The sequence below is a fragment of the Durio zibethinus genome, chromosome 9 (genome assembly GCF_047325235.1).
Source record: "Durio zibethinus cultivar Kanyao isolate XHJ-2024 chromosome 9, ASM4732523v1, whole genome shotgun sequence".
NCBI classification, from domain to species: Eukaryota; Viridiplantae; Streptophyta; class Magnoliopsida; order Malvales; family Malvaceae; genus Durio; species Durio zibethinus.
In genome coordinates this window covers 8,881,804-8,892,051 of record NC_143170.1, presented here as the reverse complement: position 1 = coordinate 8,892,051, position 10,248 = coordinate 8,881,804, and the positions used below count along the sequence as shown (strand labels likewise).

The following is a 10,248-nucleotide window of genomic DNA, read 5'->3' as shown; positions in this document are numbered from 1 at the left end:
ACAAAAAATTATTTTTCAAAATTCTATAGTTTCACTAGAAACTATATTTTTTAAATTTGAAATATAGTATTTGTTGAAAATATATTATAAAAATTTTATTTTTATTACTTTTTGGGTTTATTAATTTCATAAATATTAAATAAATCTTTGACACATTAAATAAGTAAATAAATAAATAATTTAACATGTTAAATAAATAAAAAAATTATTTTTTACATTTTGAGTATTAACAAAGAGTACATTTTTAAGATTAACAAGGAGTTTTTGTTGAAAATATATTATAAAAAATATATGTTTTCTTTTAACTCTTGAGTTTCATAAAAACACAATATTTAAACGATGAAAAGACTATGTTTTTTTTCAAGAAAACTCAATAAGGCAAAGAAACCAAAAAGTTTTTTTGAATTTTATAAATATTAAGTAAATCTTTTACATGTTAACTAAATAAATAACTAAATAATTTAACATGTCAAATAAATTAAAAAATTTATTTTTATTACATTTTAGTTTTTTTAAAAAAATTATGTTTTCAAGATTAAATACTTTATCTTTGTTGAAAACATATTATAAAAATTTATTTACTTTTTTTAGCTCTTGTGTTTGAACAAATACTATGTTTTTAATATAAAAGTGTAGTCTTTAAACGAAAAAAAAAAAAAAAAAAACTACGCTTTTCTTCAAAAAAAATGTCTTTATTAGAAAAATGTTGTCTTTTACATTAAAAAAAAAAAAACTAAACAAGGCAAAAAAATCAAAAAGTATTTTTTAGTAATTTTTAATTATTTATTAATTTTATAAAAATTAAATAAATAATTTCACTTTAAATAAGTAAATAAACAAATAATTTAACATGTTAAATAAATAAAAATTTTATATTTATTACTTCTTGAGTTTCAACAATTATTATGTTTTAAAAATTAAAAATGTAATTTTTATTGAAAATATATTATAAATATAAATTTTTTTTAGTTCTTGGGTTTTAAATGTCAATAGATATGGTAAAACATTCTTCATCTTTATCCTCATATTTTTATATTATACTCATTCTTGTATCTAATCCAAGAATATTTAAAATTTATCTCTATCCCCATTATTACAAATATTTAATGGGTATGGGTAATCCCCATACCTTTAACTTTAAAAAAAAAAATAGAAACTAAAATTTATTTTTAACTTTTTTTTTAAAATTTTTATCTTGCATATTTAAGTAATTTTTTTATAAATATATATTAATATATATTTTTCAATAAAATATATTAATTTTAATTAATTTAAAATAATAATTTATATTATTTAATAAAAAATCTATTTATTAAATATATATAAATATAAAAATAAATATATATATATATATATATATATAGAGTATGGGTACAAGGTAGGCACTATATTACTTATCCTATTCTTATATCCAATAAAAATTTAAAATTATATAACATCCTTATATTCATTATATAATATCCATAACTATTTATATTTAGATAAAAAATCAGATTCCTCATTGGATATGGGTAAGGTTAACATTCCTAACAAAGATTATGATTTTGAGAATAAAAATGTAGTCTTTAAACTAAAGATTACATTTTTTTTCTAGAAAATGTAGTCTTTTACAATAAAAAAACAACATATCAAAAAAATTAACAGGTATTTTTTATAATTTGTAATTATTTATTAATTTTACAAATATTAAATAAATTATTTACATGTTAAATAAGTAAATAAATAAATAAATAATTTAACATGATAAATAAATAAATAGGTAATATAAATATTACTGTTTATAATATATTATGAGCTTAAAATGTTTTTTATGTGTCATCAAAAATAATATAATAAAAAATTTTATTAAATAATTTTATATTTTTCTAAACCAAATATAAAAATTTTATATTTCTTAAGTGAATAAAATTTAAAAATCATATATATTTTTTTTCAATGTCATTTTACTTTAAAATCATTTCTTCTCTTGAAATATAAGGATATGCAAACTAAATATCGCTTTATAAGAACCTCGCATTTGTAATAATAGTATTGCTAGATTTGATTGGAGACATGATTTGTGATGGATGCAAGATTTTTTTAGTTGTTTATTTGTAATATATAAAATATTATTATATTATTATAATTATTTATTATAAATTTTTAAATATTGAAAAATATAATTAAATTATTATTAATATTTCATCAAAAAATTTAATGATTTGATGGTGTTCAAGCAAAAATTTTGAAAATATCATAAAAATTTTTAGAATGTTTAAAAAATAAACTTTCAAAAACTTTTTTTAAAATTTTTAAAGGAATCCATGTCACACATACATGCATCACTGCTTGTGAAATTTTGAAAATCTTAAAAGAAATAAAAAAAAAAAAAAAACTCCAGACAAGAAAAGTAGAAAAGAAAGAACATGTCAACTGCCAAGAATAATGGCAGCAAAAGCAAATAAAAGAAAAAGAAAAGGAAAGGGTAGATGCAAAAACAAGCAAAGGCCACCACTGGATTCTTCCCACCCCACCTAATTTGGTGGGCCACCCGCAACGGACTTCAAAGTCCTAAATTTAAATTTAGTGATTTTGACAGAAAAGAAACACAACGAAAAATAAATAAACAACCAGTACTGCGAAGAAGAACAAGAGACAGAAAAATAAAGGCGGTGAGTCCCGTGAATGACTCATCAAAAGGAACGTAGCCTTTTTTGCTTCCCCTCTACACGCGCCTGTCTTTGTCCAAATTAAAAAAATAATACTAATAATCACTTAATTTAAAATTTTGAATATTATTTTTATTTAAAAAAGGGTTAAAAAAAAGAGTAAAATCAAATTTGCCCCATGTCTGCAACTGCTATATATACTCCATTTCTCTTTCCCATTCTCTCAAAGCCGTGTATTTTCTCTCTCTACACTCCAACTTTTTTTTTCTAAAAATCTCTACTTCCTTTGATTTATTTTTGTATTTTTCTCTCTTGTTCTTTTTTCTCGCTAGCCAAACACTCCTTAACGCTAAAATTTTATACCCTTTTGCCCCTTATAAAACCCCCCCTCTTTCCGTCTATCTCATTCTACTTATCCTCCAACTTGATGCATTTAACACTCACGTTGTTTTTGTAATTTCCGAGGTTTTTTAATTATAAACTGAAGACATTTTCCAATGGCAATGGAGGACAACAAAGGCAACAATAAGAGAGCCCGGGATGAGTCAGAGGATTCTGAGTTAGAGGTTAACTCGGTTCCTTATTTAAAACTCGCTCGAGTGGACTTGGCAAATACTAGCTCCAACTCGCCCGAGTTTACTCACTTCGAACCCGACTCCTATGACGGGTACTTTCGGTCGCCGGAGGCAAAGCGTATCCAGGAGGATTTGCTGAACATCCTGGACGATTCTGACCCGGTCATTGGACCTGACCCAGCGATTAAGGGACTTGACTCGGTCATCAAAAGCTTCGAAGAAGAGATCCTAGTTCCGACTAAGGCGACGCTACCGGTGATGTCATCGGATTCCGGCGATTTCCGGCCGGAGCTAGGCTTTCTTTTAGAGGCTTCAGATGATGAGCTGGGTTTGCCGCCGAGTTTTTCGTCTGTAGAGGAGGAGCAGAAAGTTGGGACAGTTGATGTTGAGGAAGGTGGAGGGTTAGGAGCTGTTGGATTTGGGGAAACGATGGGGTATGAGTTTCCGATTCCGAGTTACGAATCGTTGGAGTTCGGAATCGGGGGTGACTCGGATGCCAGCAATAATAATCATAGTAATAGCGGTGATTTTGTGGCGTTAGGAGGCTTGTTTGAACCGGCGGTGGATATTTCGGAGCTGATGTGGCGGCCTGAATCGCTTTCCACATTTTAGAAAAAAAAAAGAAAAAAGAAATGGAACAATGGAAACGTTTTGGTGCCGTTTCGAATAGTAGCCATGGACATATTCCTTCTAGTTTTTTTTTAAAAATGGAAGATATTTAGGGTTGAAAAAATTTGTGGTAATTATTGACATGGGAAGTAAAAAAAAAAAACCAAAAAAAAAAACAGAGAAAGCGGAAGAAATAGACTTGAATGCAACATAACAGCTGTTTTGTTTGGCAAAATACTAGCTATTTGTTTGACATACATTTTAACAAGAAGGTGCAGGAAAAAAAAAAAAAAAACGAGAAGCTAATTTTCGCTTCATTATTCACTGATTTGGTCCAACTGACGTTATGATTAAATAGCAAATTTCAAAATTTCAAGAAAATATGGACTGGATTTTTGTGATCAATTTCTTGGCGTCATAGTCAATTATTGGGTTCATATATGTAAGTATATATTTTCCTTGGAGTTAAATCATTCCAATTAAGAGGAAGAAGTTGATTAGAAACAACGAGATGCGCTAGTGAAAATTTTAGACTGACATTTGTTGCCTGATTTTAATTTACATGTATTTCATCCAAAATTTTTTTACTACGACATTATAATTAATAATAAAAACTAATATTGAATCCAATTTTGTCTGATGTATTAAATTAATTATTAATTTTTTATTTTATTAATATTTGATTGAATTAAAATTTAAAATAATTTAACATAAAGTTAACAGTGTTAAATGTAAAAAGATTTATTAAAATAATTGGTAATATAAAATTAATATAAAACAAAATAAAAATGTTAGGTACGTATTTTAAAATTATAAAATTCCTAAAAAGAGTAATTGTGAAATAGAAATTATAATTAAATATTTAGTTTGTATATATAATTAATTATTGATAAGTTTATTCATAATTAGGATAAACAACTCTTTTAAAAGTGTTATGTGTAATCATAGCAAATAAATAGTAATCGTCAATCATCAAGTGATTATTGATAATAAATTTTTTTCATCATCTTGAGAATGATTTGTTTCATCATCTTGAGAATGATTTGTTTTTGGCATTATATTAAATGGTCTATGATTTATCTTCTTTTAGATTTAATAAAGTGATAGAAAAATGTCTGTCTAGTAGATGCTTATAGAAATAGCTTGAAATATACTGTAAAAACAATGTAATGAGATATTATTAATAGAAATTTTAAATGTATGTTGTGCTATATGATATGGTATTAATATATGTATAATTGTTTACTGAGATGGGATGACTATTGACATTTGCATTGGTCATTAAGCAATGAAGAGTAGGACTATCACAGTAGTCATCATTTTGATGGTCTGCATAGTCAAATTGATTGTTTTAACTTGAAATACAAAATATAGTAAGCATAATTTAAACAATTTGAAATGAAATATAATATAGGTGAAATGAAGATTTTACCTTATTTTTGTTGCAGGGCATTTGTTATTATAGTACTGGATGATTGAGGATGCAGGAATGCTTGAAAAGTGTTTGGATTGTTGCATGTAAAAGTTAAAATATATTGATATGCAAATCGATATGCATTAACAAATTCGTGCCATTCATTTTGAAAGTATAATTTGCCTTTGTCAATTGCATCTTGAATGTATTTGGCAGAAAACCTTTTATGTGCAGAGTTGTTGAAGTTTGAATTGTTGATATCTATTGTTAAGTGAAGTTATTTGGAAATTCCTATAATTATATACAATGTTGATACAATAATGAAAAACTAATACAAACATGAAAAATTCTTCAATTATAAGTAAAATAAACAAAGCAATGTAAAAGTAGTTAAGAAACAAAAGTATGAACGAAACAAAGAGTTCATGCACGTGATGTTTATAATGCAATGAAACATTTAGAGTAGTGAAATTTCCTTTTGTTTACTATGAAACATTTGATTGAAAGCCAAGATCTTTGCATTTATTCTCTTTAATTACATGATGTATACTCGACAACTAAGTGAACATCCTTGAAATTTTTCACAACTTGAATCCCATATAAAAGTAAATAGTATTAATAGCTAATATTTGAGTTGAAGTAATCATTTCAAGCTTATTATTGATAATGATATTAACTTAAATAATAGATAAAGGCTACTATATACCTAAAAGGCTTAACAATGTATTTAAAAGCAATATGGCTCCATCATTTCTATGATATTTTTAGTATGTAGTAGATGATAAAAGTAGTTAAAATAATAATATAATTACAAAATCAAAGTTAATGTACTATGATACCTTATCTATATAACTATCATAATCACCAAATAGTATCTTTGTCTTTCTTTGAGCAATATGGCTGAGAATAGAAGGTTGATTTTATTTACTTTTTTTTTGTTTTTAATTAAAAGAAAAGGAAAAGTGGTCAAATTTTTTTTTTGATTTTCTATTTTTTGTATTCGAATATTCATTTTAACTCTACTTTTAATCTAGGCTATGTTCTAATGGTAGCATCTTTTTTATGTTTCTTTAATCTCCATAGATTTCAAGATATAGTTTTGAGTAAAGATAAATGATAGTTATAGATATGTGTTAACATAATTTGGAACTCTAAATAAAATATAAAGGGGGAATAAAAAAGAATTAATTGTTTATAATTTAAAGAAAGAAGATTATATTAGAAATATTTATATCGTGAAGTTTTGAATGGTATCTTGATGAGTCAAACACTTGAGAAATTATGGTGGTTGTTGAAGGTTTCTAGTGTTTTGACTGTGAGAAGAAGTCTAAACTGCCTTTTTTTTTTGTGAAGGATTTATTATGATAGGGGAATTTGGAAGGGTTTGTGGTGTGTAGAGTGTTTTTATGGGTTAATATAAATTTTGTTATTGGGTTTTGTTTTATATAAGATGGTTTATGGTTTGAGATTATTGAAGGGGCTGGGCATATGCACTATATTTGTGGAATAGGTAGTTTTATATTTTTTGTATTGAAATTGTAATATTTTTATAAATTTTTTTCATAGAAAAAGTTCCTATAATAATTTATAGTGTGTTGTTTTTTTATTAATATGTATATTGTTAAACAAAAATGTGTTATTCTATTTTTTTCTTTTTTAGAATAATTGTTATTGGATATTTTATATAATTTTTGAAAAAAATATAATTTTTTTAGAAAGAGTTGTTATAATAATTTGGAGATTATTTTTAAGCTTTTATATTATTTTTTTGTAGTAATAAAATATTTTATTTTGTAAATTATTAAAACTTAATTTTTTAAAAAACTAAAATTTTATTAATTTATTATAAAGTGAATATATTTATGGTAAAAGAAGTTGCAATTATAATATCAGTAGCTGCTAATGAATCAAATAACAAAAAAAAAAAAAATCCCATAATCAAACCTTAGCTCGAATAAAGAATAGAGGAAGAAAAAAAAAAGAGGTGGTAGGAAATTTGATGAAAAAAATGTTTGTATGAGATCAAGTTCAAGGTTTTGCATTGCAATATATAAGCCAATGAATTTAGCTTTTGGTGATATTATGATTGTAACCTTAAATGGGTATAGAATGATTTTGTATGGATGTAAATTTTAAAATGATAAATATAGGAAAATAGATGTTTGATTCTTACTAATATATTTCAAACTTCTCTTCACTATTTATAAAGGATGTTCTTTACAGCTACTTCTTATTTACAAAAAGAAGATGTTTTGCATATAGAACAAAGAGTTAGAGGTTTTGTTAACAAAAACAAAATATTAACAGCTATTTAACAAAATAAGAACATCAACAGTTGTTAAACAAAATGATAACATCAACAACTGTTTAACAAAATGATAACATTAGAGAAGTAAGTTTGTTATTTAACAAAATGACATCATTTACACTAACATGGTTTCTTAATCAACTAGTGCGGTAGATAAAAACATCAAACTTGTTTGCTTTAATCCTTTGAAATATGCATTGATCTTCAAGATTGAGATCATTGTCAATTACAAAATAGCACTAGCTACCTAAGAAACTTTTATTTTTTTGGTGTGAATATAGTTAACAAACCATTCTGTTTGCTGTTGATTGATGCTGCCACCAATGTTTTGAGTAGTTGTTCCTGCTTCTTCTTTTGGAATTGAAAGGATTAAGTTCATTGGATAAGGTGGAAGAAAATGTTTAGCAAACATTATAGGAACATCCTATATAAAGAGTAAAAATGTTATTCATTAGAAGTATAATAAATATTGTTCAATTACAAATTCAAATTAAAACAAATGATAAAAAATGACAAGGTAAAAAAGAAAATATACATTGTAGATCATTAAAGGTTTAAATATTACTATAATGGTAAAACTATTGTGATAAGATCATTATGTCAAATAGAAGTTATTTGTAGTGATAAAACTTAATTTCTACAAGTTAATGCTACTCCTAGAATAAGTAAAATATTACAATGATAAAACAAATTTTCATAAAACTATCATTTTGTGTATGCAAAAAAGTTTATGAACATAACATGAAAGAAAAATAGATAAATAACGTAATAATTTGTAATTAAAGTATTAGAAGAGATTTTTTTACCAAAATGTAATATGTTCGGATGTTGGTTTCACTCATTGTGCATTGAAAAAGTGGCAAATTATTGTCTGAATTTGAATATAAGTTTGAATCTTTAATTTTAATAACTTTGAGAGGTTGTTGTTGTGGTTGTGTCATTTTTTATCTACAAGAAAAAGCAATGTGTATTTTATTTCTTATTTTAGATATATTTTATATAGAGAAATAAAATGTTACCTTTTCTTATTTATACATCATTAATTGTTATCAAAGTAGCACTCATATCATAAAAATAGACATTAAATGTAGCATCATGGTTAATCTTGAACATAAAAAAATCCCCTAATTCAACATTGTGTGTAGTTAGAAACTGTTGCCATCCATTGTGAAAGTAGATATTGTTATTCATTCAAACTATTTTAACTTTAAATGCAACTAGGATTAGACCTTTAATATAGGTAGTTTTAGGCATTTGAACATCTTTTATGTAGTGGTTAACAAATCTTTGGGGTAGACACCGAAAGTTTTAATCAAATTTATCATATTAGTTAAAAAAATTTTCATGTTAAACATAATTTATTAAAATATTACAATTTGAATACAAAAAATATAAAACCAACATAAATTCAATACAAATAACAAATTATATAAAATTTACTTAAGGTTGAACATAATTTCAATGGTAGTTACTACCAATTTCAATGTTGGTTTTCAACTATAAAAATAGTTACAACCATGAATTTCAATAGCAAATTAATTGAAGTAAATTAATCCATTTACGGTTTACTAAGGCCAAATAGCAAATATTACAATTGTTTAACTATAATATCACAAGCCTTTTCTTTGTTTTGGTTAGAAAAGTTAGTTCAACCTTCCAAGCAATAATAACAACCTAAGTTGCTTCTAGATTTAGTTCAAACATGCTTAAGAATCAAGTTGAAAGAACTTGTGTAATATTCTTTATCTATGAAAAGTAAGAACATATGACCTGGGGTTTGGGATTTTAAAAGCAAAATGAAAATAAACATGAATAAGCAAAAAAAAAATTACATACTATAAAATGAAAGTTCACTGTGTAAAGTCTAGAAAACAAACACGTAAAGAAAATAGAATACATAAGTAAATGGAATCAATATAAGTAGATTACTTGTCTAACTTTTTTGTTGATACAATAAACTACTTAAAAATAATTCAAAAGCAACATGCAAAACAGATACAATATACAAGTAAATTAAATAAGCAAAGGAGTAATTACAGAACACAAAATGAAAAAAAAAAATATATATATATATATATATATATATATGAATTTGAAAATTTACTATGTGAAATTTATTTTGAAATAAAGAACAAATATTTTTTTAAAGGTTAAGACATGATAAATTTTCAAAATAAAATTGGATTGAAGAGTAATGTTTAAAAATAAAGAGTTTAAACTTTTTAATGTCTATTAGCCCTAACTTCATTGAAAAAATATGAAAACCTGAATCTATTAAATTATTTAGGTTCATGTGGATTTTCATGTGTTTTTACTTTCAAAAACCCAAAATCTAGAAGAAAAGAGAAAAGTTCGTGTTATTAAAATATGTATATGATCTATATGTGCCTATCGTTTGTATATTTTGAGAAACTTCAAAACTTTCAAAGAAATTTACCATACGATTGCGAGAGAAAGCTTCTTTGACTAGCACTTTGAAAAATTCTAACAAAATATTTGTTATGGGCAAAGCTTCTTGATTTTGTTCATAGTGATCGGCTATTTTTCAGAATATTTTTGCTTTTTTTTTTTTTACAAAATGTAAAAAGTTAAGAAGTGAATCTCTTTATTTGGGGTTTTTAAGAGAGTAAAAATCTTTTGACTCTTTGTTAGTTAGAAAAGAAAAAGGTAATGGACTTTTATATTTGACCTCAA

General features: G+C 24.7%; 1 pseudogene; it reads left to right on the top strand.

Annotated features, from left to right (window-relative positions):
• The first annotated feature begins 2,861 nt into the window (after positions 1 to 2,861).
• Positions 2,862 to 3,971, top strand: LOC111303083 (uncharacterized; annotated as a pseudogene).
• Positions 3,972 to 10,248: the final 6,277 nt, after the last annotated feature.